Here is an 18,400-nt window from a genome sequence, read left to right on the forward strand (position 1 = left end):
AACAGTCGTGCCTCGCCACTTCGCTTGTCAAATTTCGCTGCTTCACTCTATCACGGTTTTTCCAAAATATATTAATTAATAAATAGTGCTCTTTTGTGATTGAATACGGCCTATTAATTGTCAAAAATATGCATAATTAAGCAAAATTTAAGTATTTTTTCCCTAAATTAAACATTTTCAAGCATAAAAATAGCTATATGAACTAAAATGCAAATATAAAGCATTCAGAAGACGCATTCATAGACATTGTGTTGATAAGTAGTATTCTACACTGGCCACTAGGTGTCAGTGATGTTACTGTAATGTTTGGTGAGACACACAAGCACCAGACTTGATTGTTGGAACAACAGGGTTTGAATGATGTACTGGCAAAATTATATTCCATTCCAATATTTCCATTGTATGAACTTTAACTTGGGTTTGATGCAATTATTTTTGTGTGAACTTTCCACCTCTCACTGCTTCTTTCCACCAGCTAGATGTGTTCAGGTCAGCGGGTCCACGCGATGTCACAACTGGCTTCGTTTCATAGTAGGAGTGCCGACTTCCACTGATATATGCCTGTTTTGTGTCTTTGTTCCTCACACGTCTGAAGAGACGGTGCTGTTGGATGGCCTGCCCTCTGTTCGGTGGTGACTCGAAGCTTCGATGATAAAATACACAAAAGACAACTTGTTTCTGTGGACAATAAATATTCATTGATTAGAAAAAATTGTCAAAACAATGATCTCATAACAGGCACAAAAATCCCTAACGTGTGTTGCGGCCGTAACCCATGCCAAGCTAAAACTCAACTTTCAACCCTCGACATCACTTCCTGTCCAGCTTCCACTGAACTCCCCCAGCACAGGAACACATTTACAACAACACACACACATAAGTCTTAATTTAAGTCTTAAATGATTATAAACTCGGATTATATCTACTATATTGGGTAAGACAAGTTAAAGGTGATTATAGAGGTGTTATTCCATGCCTAGAGGGCTCTAATAATGTTAAAAACAGTGTTTACAAGATTGTAAACAGGTTTTCTATGCTCTAACTACAAAAATATTCCATTTCTAAATACTGTAAGGAATCCCACTTCACGGAAATTCACTTATCACAGTTGGGTCCGGAACCAATTATCCATCCATCCATCTTCTATGCCGCTTATCCTCACTGGGGTCGTGGGTATGCTGGAGCCTATCCCAGCTGACTTTGGGCGAGAGGCGGGGTACACCCTGGACTGGTCGCCAGCCAATGGCACATATAGACAAACAACCATTCACTCTCACATTCATACCTATGGACAATTTAGAGTCTCTGACCTCCTGCGATTTCCAGTGGGTTGACAAGCCTGCCATGAGTGCACTGATAGCTCGTGATTGGCTCCTGCCAAAGAAACAGCTGTCGTTTCCTCACTGACTCGCGAGCGGCACAGTATTTAAACAATTAGTAGTATTTCTGAAGTAAAGGAGATGTTACGAGATTAGAATTTAGCCATAATTTACCCGCACCACTGTACAGTATAAGCCACAGGGTTCAAAGTTTAAGAAAAAATGGGCGGTTTATATATATAACGGTATATATAACTGTAAGTGTCGAAGGAAATGGACTGGAGGTAAAAGAGCTTTCATTTAAAAGCTCTAACTGCATTTAATGTACTTAAAAACATGTACTGTATGTGCTTGGTGCAATATTAAGCCCATGTTTAATACCAAAAACAGAATGTCTGTGTGTGTGTGTGGCCTTTTGTAGGTGTTTTTGTCAGTACTTTGTTTTTTAGGTACAGTCGTACCTCGCATAACGTAAACCTCCTTTTACGTAAATTCTACTGAACATAAAGAATTTACACTTGGTGACGCCTTCTGGCTTCACGCTCTCATTAGCTGATTATCGGGGCACCGCCTACGCTCTCATCTCATTGGCTGATTATCGGGGCACCGCCTACACTCTTATCTCATTGGCTGACTTATCCAGTGCGTCCATGTTTGTATGTGAGCTCCCTTCCTCATCGTAGTCGCCCTTACTTAAACTAGTTTGCACGCATTGAAATCTCTTCTTAATTTCATTACTTTTCTTTGTGTTAAAATGACCGTAGTCATGGACCCTAAACCAAGTGTAAGGGATAAGAAAAAAGGGAAAAGTTGTCAATCGAAAAGAAGCAGGAAGTTATCCACAAATTCTGACGCTTCCTGCTCTCATTGGCTGATGATCGGGGCACCGCCTACGCTCTTATCTCATTGGCTGACTTATCCAGTGCATCCATGTTTGTGTGTGAGCGCCCTTCCTCATCGTAGTCGCCCTTACTTAAACTAGTTTGCACGCATTGAAATCTCTTCTTAATTTCATTACTTTTCTTTGTGTTAAAATGACCGTAGTCATGGACCCTAAACCAAGTGTAAGGGATAAGAAAAAAGGGAAAAGTTGTCAATCGAAAAGAAGCAGGAAGTTATCCACAAATTCTGACGCTTCCTGCTCTCATTGGCTGATGATCGGGGCACCGCCTACGCTCTTATCTCATTGGCTGACTTATCCAGTGCATCCATGTTTGTGTGTGAGCGCCCTTCCTCATCGTAGTCGCCCTTACTTAAACTAGTTTGCACGCATTGAAATCTCTTCTTAATTTCATTACTTTTCTTTGTGTTAAAATGACCGTAGTCATGGACCCTAAACCAAGTGTAAGGGATAAGAAAAAAGGGAAAAGTTGTCGATCGAAAAGAAGCAGGAAGTTATCCACAAATTCTGACGCTTCCTGCTCTCATTGGCTGATGATCGGGGCACCGCCTACGCTCTTATCTCATTGGCTGACTTATCCAGTGCATCCATGTTTGTGTGTGAGCGCCCTTCCTCATCGTAGTCGCCCTTACTTAAACTAGTTTGCACGCATTGAAATCTCTTCTTAATTTGTTTACTTTTCTTTGTGTTAAAATTAGCGTAATCATGGGTCCTAAACCAAGTGTAAGTGGTAAGAAAAAAAGGGAAAAGTTGTCGATGGAAACAAAGCAGGAAATGATCCAGACGCATGACGGTGGTATGAAATGAAGTGATGTTGCTAGACTATACGGCCGTTCCCCATCGACCATTATACCTTATTTACCTTATTTTATATTGGAACGTTACTCTACTATGTTTATGCTAACGTTTTCTTATATTTTCCCACCATATTTGGTGGACTTTGAATATTTTGAAGGCCCAAAGGTGTGAGTTTGGGAAGATCTTGGAAGGGATTAGGCTATTTACATGTATTTTACACTTCGTATAACATAAAATCCCTGTAACATAAAGGTTCTTGGAACAGATTATTTACGTTGTAGGGGCGTCTACTGTATATTCATTTTGAATGGAGCTCTAATAAGGATTGCATCCAGTTTCCTTGTTCATTCAATGACACTAAATCCTATTGAATTGCATTGTATAACAAGCGTATGTCATGTGAGCATGTGCTTGGTTATATTTATTTCAGCATGTAATTGATATTTAATGACTTGTTGTGCGCATATTGAGCAGCCATGCTATTTTCCTGCTGTAGTAAGTTTTTCCTGTTTTTCCCTGTTCTGTGGTTAGCGTCACACTTTTTATCATCACTCTTTATCATCACTGGTACATAAAAAAAGAAAAAAGGTTCATGCATTTGAACGCCAAGTTTTGTTTGACTTTTCAGGCAATTTTTCGTTTGGACTTCAAATTGTTCCAAAGTTTGTGTCATGTTCTGTGTTCTGCTCTGCTGCCCTCTGTCGTTTATTTGTTGCAGCACATCCCTGAACATGACCCAGCCCTAATTACACACACCTGCAGCTCATTACCACCGGCCTACTTAAGCTCCAGCCAAACTCCAGACCGGTGCCAGATTGTACTCCTTGACTCCTTGACAACCTGCTCCCTGTACCGCTTTGCCCGGCTCCCTGCTCCTTACCCTGCTCTCTGGCTCCCCGCTTACCTGTACCTACCTGCTAACCCTTTTTGTGATCTTCTCCTGCAAGGTTTGCCTGCAGTGTATTTTTGTTATTTCTAGTTTTATCCTAACAGCCTTTTGCTGTTAGTGTTTTTTGTTATTGACTCTTACCTTGTTGGATTTTCCTTATTTGTACTTTGTATTTTTGCTTTGGACTCTTTTGTATATTAAATTGTTCTTTTGTACTTTCTGCCTCCCTTGTCTGCATTTGGGATCCTAAAATACTCGCCGTGTTCCACGGCCTCCCATGACAGTTTGTTTGATTTTGAGGTTCCGCCGTCATTCCTGAGTGACCATTCCCGACGCGTTATCCTTCTCGTTTCGTCAAGCGTCCACTGCGATGATGTCGGCATTAAAAGAGGTCAGCGCGTGCCCGCGGGATGCAGGCCAGCTGCTCCCTGACCAGCTCGCATCACGTGCACCTACAACAGCCGCCCACTCTCATTAATAGCCAAACAAGCACATATGTAGCCTGAGGACGCCACGAGTGGACTTCCTCTTGTTCGTCCCGTTATTTATGTCCTTACTGTCAGTGACACGTAGCTCACAGCCATGATGGAAGAAATAAACATGGCGGTTATTGTTTTGAATGCGTTTTAATGCGTTTCCCATGACAACTCATATTATTTAATACATATTACACTATTAAACTTTGCATATACCAATAAAAATATACGTGTTTTAAGTATACACATGTGACAAATTGACACGTTCTGAAGCAAATTTATGACCTGCACATTTAAAAAAAAACTTTTATGTAATTTGGTGCCAATTTGTCATCATGTACGACAAGGATAATTGCTTTTTATTTCAACATGCTTATTATTGTGCTCGTAGCTTGCAGCATTCTGCATGTGTACTGCATCACACTATTTCTAATATTTTGAGCTTTTCATGTCGCTAAGTCATAAAAATATCAATACGGTGCAATTGCACAAGCACAATAATAAACATATTGTTAAATACCTGTCTGAGAGTGTCAATCAAAAGTGAACATTATATTAGTCTCATTAGGCTGTGTACCCAATGAAGGGGTTACACCACCTTCGCTTTCCTCAATAGAAACGGAGTGTGTGCGTATGTGTGTGTGTGTGTATGCGTATGTGTGTGTGACAGCAGCTCATGTAAGCGAGCCGTGTCATCCCAATTAGCCGAAACAATTAGAGCAACTTTGACTGTAATCATGTTGTAATTTGAAGCGTCTGGCTGGTCGCTGATTAAAAAAAAAAGGTCCTGCCTGCAGGGCAGCGTGATTAGAACCTGTCAGCTGCTCAAGTGAACACAGGCAGCCATGCGTGTTGTGCGACATGACCCGCTGTTGTTAAACCTTGTCAACATATTAACCTGAATTCCCAAGTCATTACGGCCTCCACTGACTGCACACTAGAGGAAATATACACGGGGAAGGCGGAAAGGTTATAGCACAGTGGGGGAAGAAAACAAACACATTCTGCATTAAAATGTGGCCAAAACAACAAGGATGCCTTAATGATAAATACATTTTAGAGCATAGCAGCCAAAGCCCAGACCTAAATCCAATAAAAAATGTGGCGGGTGGCCTGAAGGGGGTCTTACACAAGAGATGCCCTTCCAATTAGACACATTTGGAGCGCCACTGCAAGCAAAAGTGATCAAAGCTTGATCACTCAAAAGTGAACTTGTGCCATGTGATGGGTGTTTTTCCCACATACGTACTTATTCAGTGAGTTGTGGCTTATGTTATTTTATCATTTTTAGTCATATTATTATTTTTCTTCAACTAACATATTTTTAAGATTCCCCCAACAATTTATTTTTTAGTGAAAGTATTGATTTTCTATATTTTTGATTGACTTTAAAAAAAAAAAAACATCAGTGGAATTATGGGATTAGGTTATTTTTATATTTGAATTGTATTGTTAAATATTTTTGTATTTATTTACCTTTTAATTAGCTGTGTAATTGTCATTATTATATAAATGTTTAGTCATATCATTATTTTTCTATAACTTGTAAATCATATTATATTTGTTAGTTTAATTCCTACAATGTATTTTTCAGTTAAATGACTGATTTTATACAGTATATTTAATATTTATATCAGTATATATTTTGGCTTAAACATTTTATACGTACTAACATTTTATCATCTATCATTGTCTCAATTTTTATGTCAGAAAGCAAACCCATACATTTTATTGTTTTTTTAAAATATATTATTGAATAATTTCTTGGCTGTTTTCACTTCCAAAATCCGCTATATCCTGTATCCTACTATATTTAAGAAGAAGAAAGCACAACTAGGAAAGTATACAGTATTTTCTGAGATGCCCCAGGGTCTTTTGGTGGGGGGAATAATAGTGTGCGATAAAGTGTAGATATTGAAATAAATACACTTCCCTGCTACTGGAGCTGTCCAATAAGAGAATAAAAGATGAAATCCTGGTGTGAGTCATGAGACAGCAGATCATTAAATGCACACAAACAAAAATAAATGGTTGTGACAGCAAGAGAACAATAGTTTTTGGGGGGGAGGCCAAGAGGTTGGCGTGAAGCACATTTGATCCTTGTCAAAATAAATAGATTTCATGACGTCTTCCTTGGTCTGTCAATAGACGCTCGCTCATCAGGGCGACCCCAAATGCTCATTTGCGAGCTTGCGGTATGTTTGATGGATCGGCCAGCAGGGGTGTTGACCACGAGGCGGGCGGCCCATAGTGGACCCCACCTCGTGCTCCCCCAACATCGCCCCCCCATCTTTTTTTTTTTTTTTTGCAACAATCACGGCCGCTGACTCTCCTCAAGCCGCGTGGAAGTGAATAATTGATGTCAGGATAAAAGCAGTCAGTCAGACAGTAGCTTTAGCCCCCCCTGCGCCCCCACCTCCCGGTCATGTGCCGCCTCCTCTCCCTCCTCGGACGTGTGCTTGAAGTGCAAATGCGTGTTGCGACTTGTTCCCGCCGCCTGTCAGCATGTTCCCCCGGTGTCATGGCGGCCACGGGGTGCGGCCCGGTGTCACCCCTGTAGTGGCACTGTAACGCCATCATTGACAGGCCAGTGACACCGCACAAGCATATAATGGAAAGCTATTGATTTTTATAGTGTGTGGCACTTGTCAACAACAGGCCAAAGGACGGGTCGTGATCAATGGTGTGCTGACACCAACCCACATACTGGACCACTCGTGTTTAAAAACAAGCAGCATTACTGCAATCTTGGTTCTTTTAACGCCACTCATTAAACTACAGTATGAATACCTGACTTCCGACTGTTTCTACCGTCACACTCTAAAGGAAAGAAACAAGAATAAAGTCGGAATGATTCAAAATAGATCACGATTTTAACAAAACTTAAATTTTAACAAAGATGTCACACAAACATAAACACAACAATTACGCTTAAATATTTTAGTGAAACATTTAGTTTGAGGAGTGAACAAAACCCTCCATCCATCCAATTTTCGATGCCGCTTATCCTAATTAGGAGTACCCGGAGAAAACCCACGCATGGGGAGAACATGCAAACTCCACACAGAGATGCCCAAGCGGAGATTCCAACCCACGTTTTCCTGATCCGGCCGTGAACAAAACAATTTCAGGATGTGACACGACTTCACTCTCATTCAGTTAGGACTTGTATTATTTTTTATTGCCTTTATTGTTACATTACCATTATTTTCTGAAAAATCCAACATTATTCTTCTAAGTTTGTGACTTTTTTCCTTTTTTTTTTCCCTCTCGCCATGTTACGTCGTTGTTCAAGCAACATTACAGCTTTTCCCTCAGAAATGATTTTTTTTTTACTTTTCTCGAAAGATATTTTTTTTTTCCATGTAGGATTCCTGGAACATTGCAACTTTTTCATGTAAAACTATTTGCATTATTTTATCGCAACACTGCAACTTTTTGCATTCTGATTGTTTTATCACATTTTTTTTTCTCAAGACTTCACTAATTTTTTCTCTGGACAACAATTTTTTTAATCAAAGCTTTACAACTTTTTTCGAATCCTTGCAATTTTTTCCACTTAAGATCGGGACTATCTACTATATTGTGTAATACAAGTGTGGCTATAGGGGTGTTATTTCACGTCTTGAGGGCTCTAATAATGGTAAAATAACATTACTTTACGACTTGATTCTGGACTTCACCCTTACTGTGTACCTAATGATTTTCGTGAAGCGTGATCGCTTCTAAATTTTTTTTTTTTTTTGGTGCAAAAACTTGCCCACGGTTGGGCACTCTGGGGAGCAGATTCAACTTTTATTTTGTTATGATGTGCTTGCTGGTCATGTGACTGCACAGACAGTATGTCCAAAATGTAGCTGCTTTAGCCATGGTCCACCCCTCCAGCAAGATGTGGTGCTGCTCTTTAACATGATGATGGACAAACATGTCCAAAAGCCAGCAAAGTTACACTCTTACACTGCAAACTTCTACCAAGTGTAACCACAAAATGTGTTTTTTCTGTGTGTTATATTATAAATATGTTGTAGTTTATGTGTATTTGGCCAGCAAATTCAATGATGTAATGAATGGTGACCCACTGACGTACTTAATACTAATTACTCATACTAAATTCATCATGATTATTATTCAGTTTCAGTCAATATGATACCAGTAACAAATTAGTGAAATTACGTTGTTCTCATATAGTCTTATGGTTAGACGAGTGTAAAATCTTTTTTTTTTTTTGCCCTGTAACCTTTTCATGAGGCCGTGTGATGCTAGGAGATGTAGCTGAGCGGCTAACAGCAGATTTATTACAGCTTGTCCATATCAAGTGTTCCTTGTCTTTTATGTTTATTGGTTTGCACTTTTAATGGCACGTCCTCCGGAGGGACCGGGTTGCTTTCATAGCAGCGGCCTAGCATTGGACCCCCGCAGCAGATGGCGAGTGAGGCTCTGGCAACAACACATTTTTTCATGTCGGCCTTTTTTCCATCAATCCTTGGCTCCCCTCTCTCCCTCCCTCTCTCCCTCTCTCTCCAGCCAGCGGAATAATGAAAAGCCCGATTGTGGTCATGGCTAACTCAATCTCATTATAATCTCTCTTTTTTTATTCATTCAGCCCCCTGGGATGCTGTCTGCCAGCGATGTGGCTTTCAACCTCCAGAGAGAACATCTTTTGAAAGAGCCAGGAGACCATAATGAAGTCACAGAGTGGCACAATTATTTCCCAAAGAAGGAGCATTAATGTACTTCACAATTCCCCGCGGAGAAGTGTGATGACAATTGGTTTGTACAGCTTTGATCGCTGCTTTAAATACTGGCCAGGATCAACTGCAGGGTGAGGCCCCTGTGCCACTGGTAAGTAGCAGACCCAGATGTGGCTATCAAGCTTTAAAATAGAACACTGCACACACACACACACACACACACACACTACACACTACACACTCCAATGCATTCTGCAGTCTAACTTGTACCAACTACATGAACCAAATAGAAATGCACTTATCCATCCACAGACCTTACATTAGGTACACTGTCTAATATTATAGTCAGCGTCGACCATCACGAGACATACACCGAGGTAGACGACCATCATGTAGTCCACAGGACATCTGGACCTTTCCCTGCATTCCAACACACAATCAGTGGACTTGCTCTCCCTAGTGGTGACTTTGGTGAATTACACTTTTGCTAACCCCTCAAACTTGAACTCTTTCGGTCAAAACTGAGGTAGGTGACCTCCAAATAAGGTCGCCAACATAACAAAAACACCTTTAGTACGTGTGCCAATGTGGCGTTTCTTTTCTGCGCACATGACAGGAGGCAGAACACCAGCGCCCCCTACCTACAAACTGCCCCTGTCAGGTACCAGTGACTATTATGTAAGTATTTAAAAGTATACATTTTAAATGCACAGTTTGCAGGATTTTTTTTAGCTCCAACAGGCAAAACTGTCTGCTGTCCTGCTATAAGCAAAATTGTCAAAATTGTTTGGTTCAGCATACGATTTTAAAAGGTGCCAAAGTAATAATAATAATAATAATAATAATAACAACAACAATACCATCCATCCATCCTTTTTCTGCCGCTTATCCGGGTCTGGGCCATGGGGGCAGGAGACTTCCTGGTCTCTTACCACCTCTTCCAATTCCACAGAGGCATTCCTGGGCCAGCAGAAAGACAAAATAATAAGAATATTAAGAATAGAAGTAATAATAATAAATAAAGACACATTAGGTTTAGTATACAAAAAGGAGCTATTCATCTCATAAACCAACAGTGTTTAATTAATCACTCTAATTAAACTAATAATAACTAGTTATGATTAATATTACTATCATGTTATTATTAACAATAATATAATAATATACAATACTAATGTAAATATTATATAATGATCTATTAATATTTTTAACGATATTTTATAATAGTAACAATTCATATATATTTAATGTGTAATAATATGACTATTTAATATATTTTACATTGTCAAATTGATTATATATAATAATGTAAATATATATTATATATAATAGTTGATAGAAAAAGATGAGATATTATTATTATTATTATTATTATTGAGCAAATAGTCATACTTAACTGGCGAAAACGTGCTCATGAGCATCTGGTATCACAGGTTTATTTCATTTATTGTGTTTCCATTGTCAAGAAAAGGTACCAAAAGAACTGATGTGGAACTTTTAGTAAGTACTCAAATGCTGGGCTACCAAACACGGTCATGAGGGGGCAGGGCTAGACATATTGCAGTGTTTATTGGGGGACAGAGACTGGTCAAAAACAGGAAGAGAGAAGTCATCCGTGGTCTTGTACTTGGTTTACGGCCTTTGTTGCATTCATGGTTTCCTTACAAGGGGGACCAACGTGCGGTGCAGGGGCCATTTTCAGGTCTTTTGTTTTTATTGGCCTTCAGTATATTGTACATTTAAATGAAGTCATTGTCAATTAAATATTGTTAGATAGTACACGAATTTACAGCTAAGATGTGGATGTTTGAATGTGAAAAAGGTTTGGACTGTCTTACGCTGCACCAACATGTAATGGTGTCATGCAATTTTACGTAGATGATCAAGAAGACACATCAGCAGCTGGAGGAGGAATCGTTAGAAGCCACACAGGAAAGAGTACATCAACTCCAAAGACGATCCAAACGATATCATCTCGGCAGCTTGATGTTCATTTCATTTAAAGCGGCACAAAGAGCGATATTGTCTGAGGAGCAAAGCGTGGCCTGGGATGCAGTAATTATATTATGAAGCACAACTGTGACTCCCAGCGTGCCTTCAACTCTGCTTCCACCTGCTCTCCTCACCGCGCGAGCGCTCCCGTTTGAACGCGGCGTCTGGGAAGAAATTTAACACAATCCCGTGTCTTCGGGGGGCCTATTTTCACAAGCGCCGCCTCGCGAGAGAGCGCTCGCCAACACGCACGCCTTACACATCTGTGAGGCCTATCACAGGAAACACGGCGGCTGCTAATAAGTCTTTGGGTGTTTAACTCCAGCAGGTTGCCCACACACATATTACTTGTCAAAGTGCACTTAGACAAACATAAATAGATGTCTCGTATGATGTCATACATTAGAGCCCCCATGTAGTTTTACACAGTATCTACTACGCATATAGTATTCTGTACACGTAATGCTAATGGTTTAGTTTATTTGGAACACGCGCTACAAAGCTACATTAAAGTACATCACATGTTTGCACTTATATGATTAAACATGTCTGAAAAGGAGTAGCAAGAAGCAGAGCTTAATTCATCCTACGCTTTCTGCATGGCTGTCGGCACAAATTTTGACATGCTCCAAATTAATCACCATCAAAGCTCGCATTTTGTAAGATTTTTTTTTTTTTTTTTGCCAAAGGTTAGCCCCAGCTTTCGTACACTGTGCAATTTTGCACGTAACAAACTAGTCCGTTTGCTCTGTACTGTATCATTCCGCCTTTGGCACTTACTAAAAATGATGATCACAATATTTATCCTCTCCCTCTGCTGTTCTCCTTGTTCAGTGTGAATTGCAACCACTCGAGTTAGTCCCTCCACTTCCGCTATGTAGCGAGCAACCATCATTCATTAACTAGCTATTTAGCTTCCTGTATAGTAGTAATTAACAATATCGACTGAAGTGACAACCAGATGGCTGACATAGTGCAGTGGTTCTCAACTGCTTTGGTTGCGGGCCTCACCACCACCCTTCAATGACAAGCGGCATCCCAAATTTTAAATTTAAACTTCTGAAATATCTTTCAATGAAAGGGACTTTTGGCAACAGTCACGTGCTACCTTTCAAAATGGGCAGTCTTCAATGTGGGTGGAATTCCCCCGCTCAACACAACGTGAGCTGCGGCTGTGAGATGCTGTCTCTCTTTTTCTCTCTCAATGATGCGGACTTCTCCAACAGATATCTGCAGCTGTGTGTCGGACGGCACATTAACCCCACTCTCCAGATCCTTCCCCCCTCCCACTCAAGCTTGACAAAGTCGCCCATGAACACCCACGACCCACTGAAATTGGCTCTGCGGCCAACTCTTTCATCACTTATATACTGTAGTGCATAATAACGCACCACATTTTATTGTCATTAATGGTAACACCGATGTGATATTTCAAATAGTCATTAATTAGATTACCTGGTACGCTGCAGATCAGCGTTTCCCAACCATTTTTGTCTTGTATACCCCCAGAGCCTTTTTGTCATAGCATCAGTACCCCCTCTCAGACATGTTGATAATTCTCCAAAAGTAGAATGTAACACAACTGTTATGATTTTGGCGCAGGTGTGCCACAGGTTATTGTCTCCCTGGGGAAACTAGTTGTAGCATACACGTTCCATTTACCGTCTGGCTTTATATGAAATGACTGAGAATATTTACTTATCTTGGAAATGAAATGTTTCCACGTACCCACTGCAATTTGCTGGGAATCACGGCTGTGGATGACACACCTGTATTCAGTTTGCGAGACCCTCCAAACTTCTTTCCACTCGCCATGGTGAATATTGATGCTCCTCACCAGGAAGTTGCTATCAAAGAGGAGACGCCCACACTGGTTGAATATTATGCACTCGGAAAGGCATTATGCTCCTTTGAATGATACATCACATGGAAATGTCTTCTTGCCTTGAGATGCGTGTCGCTCGTCAGGGTCAGCGTGCTCATCTCAGGCTTGCCGTGAAGCTCGACTGAATCTTTAAAAACTCACCTGCTGTTGACATGTTGAGTGTTGTCCACACACACACACACACACACTCTGAGGAGCATCCTGTTGAGATCTGTCTGTTTGTGTCGTCAAACCTCGCTAATGCGTCCCACATAGTCATTAGGCTAGTTTTGGACGCGGTCTGCTCCGAGAGTGCCGTGCTGGACCCGCTGCAGGTTCCTCACAGGCGTCTGATTGAAGCCCACCGGGTGGCGGCGACACATTGATGGGCCCCGAGGCCCTCTCTGGGTTGCCACGCGTCGTGCAGGACATTGTTGGATGCCTTTTGTTCAGGACACAGTGCACCTCTGAGGCGGGGTGTGAAGCAGGTCCATTAACAAGTGCTCCTGAAGGCAACGGATGGGCTGCACGGGGAACAGCGGGGGCTCTGCTGTGTACAAATGGAGTCGACTGGGCTCCTTTTAAAGGCTTCTGTTATGTTATAATGGCTCCTGAGTGCTATCTGGACTGTCAGACGCCTACGCCACGTTTTTGTCCCCCTTCGATCACTCTGAAGGGCTGTAGACTCTTTTTACCTGAAAATGGATGAACTGTTTTTTTTTTGCAAGACAACAGACTTGAAAAGAGCCTGAAAATGCAAACATATAGAATGTGGACATGCGTGTGCAACAATTTCCAATAAGACGTGAGAGGACAAGTGGTGTGCATGTGTGTAGCTTTTTGTTCCAAATTGACAGTGCCAACTAGTGGCCTGCCATGCATATTACACTGGTTTCATTTGCTTTGTTTACCGATTGTGGTTGTTTTAAAAATGTTGTTGTCCTGCTATAGGTTGCAGTAGGTGGTCATCGTGTCAACGTACGTGACAAGAGAGAAATCAAAGGTAAATACAATGGTACCTTGGTTTTCCTTATTCATTTGTTCCAAACCGGTCAGACAAAAACCGAAGAGTACGAAAACTGAAGCAATTTTAACCATCGGAAATAATGTAAATCCAATCAATCCGTTCCAGACACCCAAAAATATTGCCAAAAAATACATTTTATAGAGTAAAATTTAGTTTTACATACGGCAAACAATGTTAACGAATTCCCGATGGCAAATGAAATGGATAAACGAACATTTAACATCACCTTTACTTTGACTCTTGTTGGCGCTTACCATGTACGATAACCAAGACAGTGTACAAAAACTGGAAAATTTCCCCAAAAACAAATTGTACGATAACTGGGGCTTTCAATAAGGACAAAAGTATTGGGACACAGCTCCTAATCAATGACAAAAACATGAGAGGTTGGACTTGAATCCTTGGGTGTCCCTCAATCCTAACCCTTCATCTATACATGTTGGACAGTTGTATGTTTGTGGGAACACGTTGGGGAAGACCCTTTTCTGTTCCTAGTGCAAAAAGTACGATCGTAAAGGCAGGCTTGCAGGAGTTTGCTGTGGAAGAACTAGAACAGGTCCAACATCAGTGACTTCTGACCTCACAAAAGGCCAAAAATGTCCACAGACAAACTCCGAATTCTTTTCGAAAGTCTCCCCAGAAGAGCAGAAGCTGAAGACACCACTCTCTCAAACAATGTTTTCCATTAAACAATATGTATTCTGTTGGCTGTGATAGAAGTAAGCTACAAAGAGCCATGAGCGTGTTTATTCACACTCCCTTTCTCCCACTGCTCGGAGAAAGGAGTGAGGGATTATTCGGGTGGCAAATTATGATTTAACAACCCCCTCTTTCGGCACCTGTGTTCACAACAAACCCCGCTGTTAGCCCCGCATGCCCTGGCGAGGACGCTTAATTACGTGAGCCTTCCTCCGGGACGCGGCCTCCCTGCCAAAGCCAGCTAAAGTTCTCAGTCATCGTGCTAAAATTGACCAATCTCCATGGGAACAAAGAACACCTCGGAAGAGATCACGTCGCGCGCTAGCACTCGCTGATGGTGCCAACGCCGATCTCGGCACGAGGCGGTTGTTACTTGCATCCTAACAAATTGGCAGACGCACAATCTGCCTGGAACGCAAACGTTCACACAGGATCAGTGCTTGACGAGTGGCGTGTGACATACAACACACACACGTGTTTGTTTACTTCCTCATATGTGGAACCAAGCCATGAGGTACACCAACCAATGGGATTCAATACAAAACTTCAACCTTTACTAAGGTGTTCATTTAACAATATAGTCATCATTGTACTTGTACAACTGTACTGCATCACACTGAGAACCATTTCTAAGACAACATAAGTCAAGCATAACAAGTACTTCAAGTGTTTTGGGCCCACGTATTGTTAAATTTGTTGGAACTTTTGATCAAAAGGTTGTACAGAAGCTCTCCCCTGACAATTTTAGGGGTTAGTTTTACATTGCCACTTGTGTCCTTGCAGGGGTGTCAAACTCGCGCCATAGAGGGCCGAGACACTGCAGGTATTCTTTCCAGCTGGTCACTAAAGCAGGTGATTTTAATGATCAACACCTCCTTCAATTTGAGGAAAGGAGCTCATCAATTAAATCACCTGCTGGAGAAACTGGTTGGAGAGAAAACCTGCAGTGTCTCAGCCGTCCATGGCACGTGTTTGACACGTGTTCTAGGGCATTGGGAAGTACATACAGGTGAATTTTTGAAATTACAACTAAATGCATTACTTGGAAAATTTTCAAAAGTATTTTAATGATGAAGACATTAACGTGTGAATGTATGAGCCCCTGGAAGTCCTGCATGGAAGTATGAAGTGGGACACTGTGAATATCTGCATATACTGTGTCTTTATTTCACTTTAAAACACTGTTTAATAGTTTTAGATAATGGTGGACATATGAATTAACATTTGCAACTCGCACGACGTTAAAACAATACGTAATACGCTCTCTAAAACTTGCGTGAAAAAAACTAGAATGTTCTCCTTGACGGCCCCTGACAGCGTGGCACTAAAGTGTAGTGTTATATTGTTTTACAAAGTCACAGCTTACCATGGTGTAAAAAAATGCAGTTTCTTCCGCCGTTTCGCTCGTATTCTTTACTGCAGTCTAGTGAGTGAGACAGGCAGAGCTGCACCTCACTGTGCTTGTGTGTGAGGGGAGGGCAGGGATCAGCACAGAGAGACACACAGGAAGGGAGCGACAGAATCTCAGTGCAGCAGAAAAATGTAATAAGTCGGTTACATATACACCGATATTGATTCATCGGTAATACGTCATAATCAGCCCGATTAATCGGCCCGCCGATAAACAGGTTGGGCGCTAATCTGTATTCTTCTATGTCGGTGAGTACCTGGACTGGGATTCGGGTGTTTGTTGGGAGTCGACGGATCGTTCTGTTTTTCAGTGGTAGCAGCCACACCCTTATGCCGCATTAAAATGTTCTGGTTTTAGACGGCAGAAAGTAGTATAGATACAGTACGTATAACACTACATAGTTTTTGGTTTTAGCTTTCCAAGGAAACCATGTCTGAAGAAGGTACACAAAAACACAGATTTGAGGTATTTTGTAAGGCCATGGATTATTCCATTTTAAAGAACTTTTGAACAAAAAGTCGTACAGGAAGGGAAATGATTTTTACCCCCATATTTCTACATGGGTGGGTGCCTGAACTGGGATTCGGGAGTTTCTCGGGTGTCCGCGGATCGTTGAGTTTGAAACAAGCTTTGAACAAAGGACTATACAGGGCTGAAACCAAACCAAAATGTTCCAATGCTCCCAGCCACATCCTTCCTTCTGCCACATCAAGAAGTTCCCAAAAACGGATTGGGGAAAGGTCCGTGGATCATATAGATATACACCGCACATGTTTTGGTGTTAGCCTTCCAGTGAATGTAGGAAAGTACACAAAGACACAGATTTAAGGGCATGTTGGAAGGCCATTGATTACTGCATCTGAAAGGACTTTTGACAAGACGTCGCAGGGGAATGCAAATCATTTGTGCTTCAGGTGAGCTTTCCAACGTTACCACCATCAAATTTCATCAGGAAGTACCAAAAGTGGGCTTATATTCAGAGACTTAATAGAACAGACTTAATAGTCATATGAATAAAAGACAATGGCCTCCAATGAAATGTCAACCACATACTTTGACTCATAATTTTGTCCACCAAACGTGAAATTATGTGCACTTGTCATTAATTATACAAATTGATTTTATAGGCTTGCCAGGTTGGTCCATCACCTCAACAGAAGCGCAGAAGAACATTTGATCTCATCTCCAGATCAGAGTGAGAACAACAAACTCGAGGGGAGAAAGGCAAAAAGAGCAAGTAAGATAAATAATAGAATAAAAATAGAGTCTTTAATACGTAAGTGCAGTTTGTTTTTGCCTGTCAGACATCACCGACTCTCACGCTGCAAAGTGCACAACATGCTGCGCCTTCTCGTTACTCACAGATTGATCTGTGCATGCAGCTTAAGTGTTTTAGAGCTCATAATCCCTGTAAATATCTTCAGGCAAGGCAAAGTCAGCCTTTTAACATCCACTAAGTGAAGTAAATAGAAGCAAAAACCGCTAGTTATATATAGCCTTGTGTGAGTGCGCTGCTAATGAGGCCCGTGTGTGCGCGCAGATATTTTGAAGCTTTCGCCACCCCGCCGCTCGTTTTTGCTGTAAATGGGGAGCGTCTGTTGCCGCCTCACACCACAGCAGATGGAGAAGAAGATAGAAGCTCGCGAGGTGCTAACAGTGAAGCCACTCATTAACACTGAATTTACCACTTCGTTAGCAACACGGCTTCCTGCGGCGGCGAGGACACACTCACTCAATTGTCCTATGTTCCACCCACCGGACACTTCATTAGGTACACAATGTAATGAGATCCAATCCAAGAAGTGTGTACCTAATGAAGTGTCCAGTAAGTGGACAGATTGGGGGGTGGTGTGGTAAAAAAAAAAAAAAAATTGCAAACATTTTACTGACTTTCTCCTTCCTGCCCAGGAGGAGGAGGAATAGGCGTCCGGCTGGCGGTCCAGCGACTGCAACGCCAAGAACCAACTGGGCCCAGTCAGCCGAACCATTCCAGCTGCCGGAGCTGTCGGAGCAGATCAAGAGCCAGCGTCGTCTTCCGAGGAGAGGCGAGTGGTAGTAGGTGTAGGGGGAACGGGGTCTGTGGGTTCACGACCCCTCTCGTCCTGCACCACACGAGCCCCACGGCTAATTTGACGTTCGTATTTGTTCGAGACGACGTGGCTCCTCCTCCGACTTCCATGTCAAGGTGAGAACATTCCCGCTTGAAGCAGCAGATTAGCAATACATCACACACTAAATCCATCCTCCTTGTTGTTGTGCGCTGCAACATGACAATAAGAGATTCATAAAAAGCAGAAACCCTCTTAAATCTGAGCCGGAGAAAATAAAGAGAG

General features: G+C 41.7%; 1 long non-coding RNA gene across 2 annotated transcripts in view; it reads left to right on the forward strand.

Annotated features, from left to right (window-relative positions):
* LOC129189261 (uncharacterized) overlaps nucleotides 1–13,934 on the forward strand; it is a 54,194-nt gene extending 40,260 nt beyond the window's left edge. For both annotated transcript variants that reach the window (XR_008572773.1, XR_008572772.1), the window contains exons 3-4: nucleotides 8,987–9,225; nucleotides 13,882–13,934. This is a non-coding gene — a long non-coding RNA (uncharacterized LOC129189261). The remainder of the gene's footprint in view (nucleotides 1–8,986; nucleotides 9,226–13,881) is intronic.
* Nucleotides 13,935–18,400: the final 4,466 nt, after the last annotated feature.

This window comes from Dunckerocampus dactyliophorus, chromosome 10, assembly GCF_027744805.1.
Source record: "Dunckerocampus dactyliophorus isolate RoL2022-P2 chromosome 10, RoL_Ddac_1.1, whole genome shotgun sequence".
In the NCBI taxonomy this organism is placed as follows: domain Eukaryota; kingdom Metazoa; phylum Chordata; class Actinopteri; order Syngnathiformes; family Syngnathidae; genus Dunckerocampus; species Dunckerocampus dactyliophorus.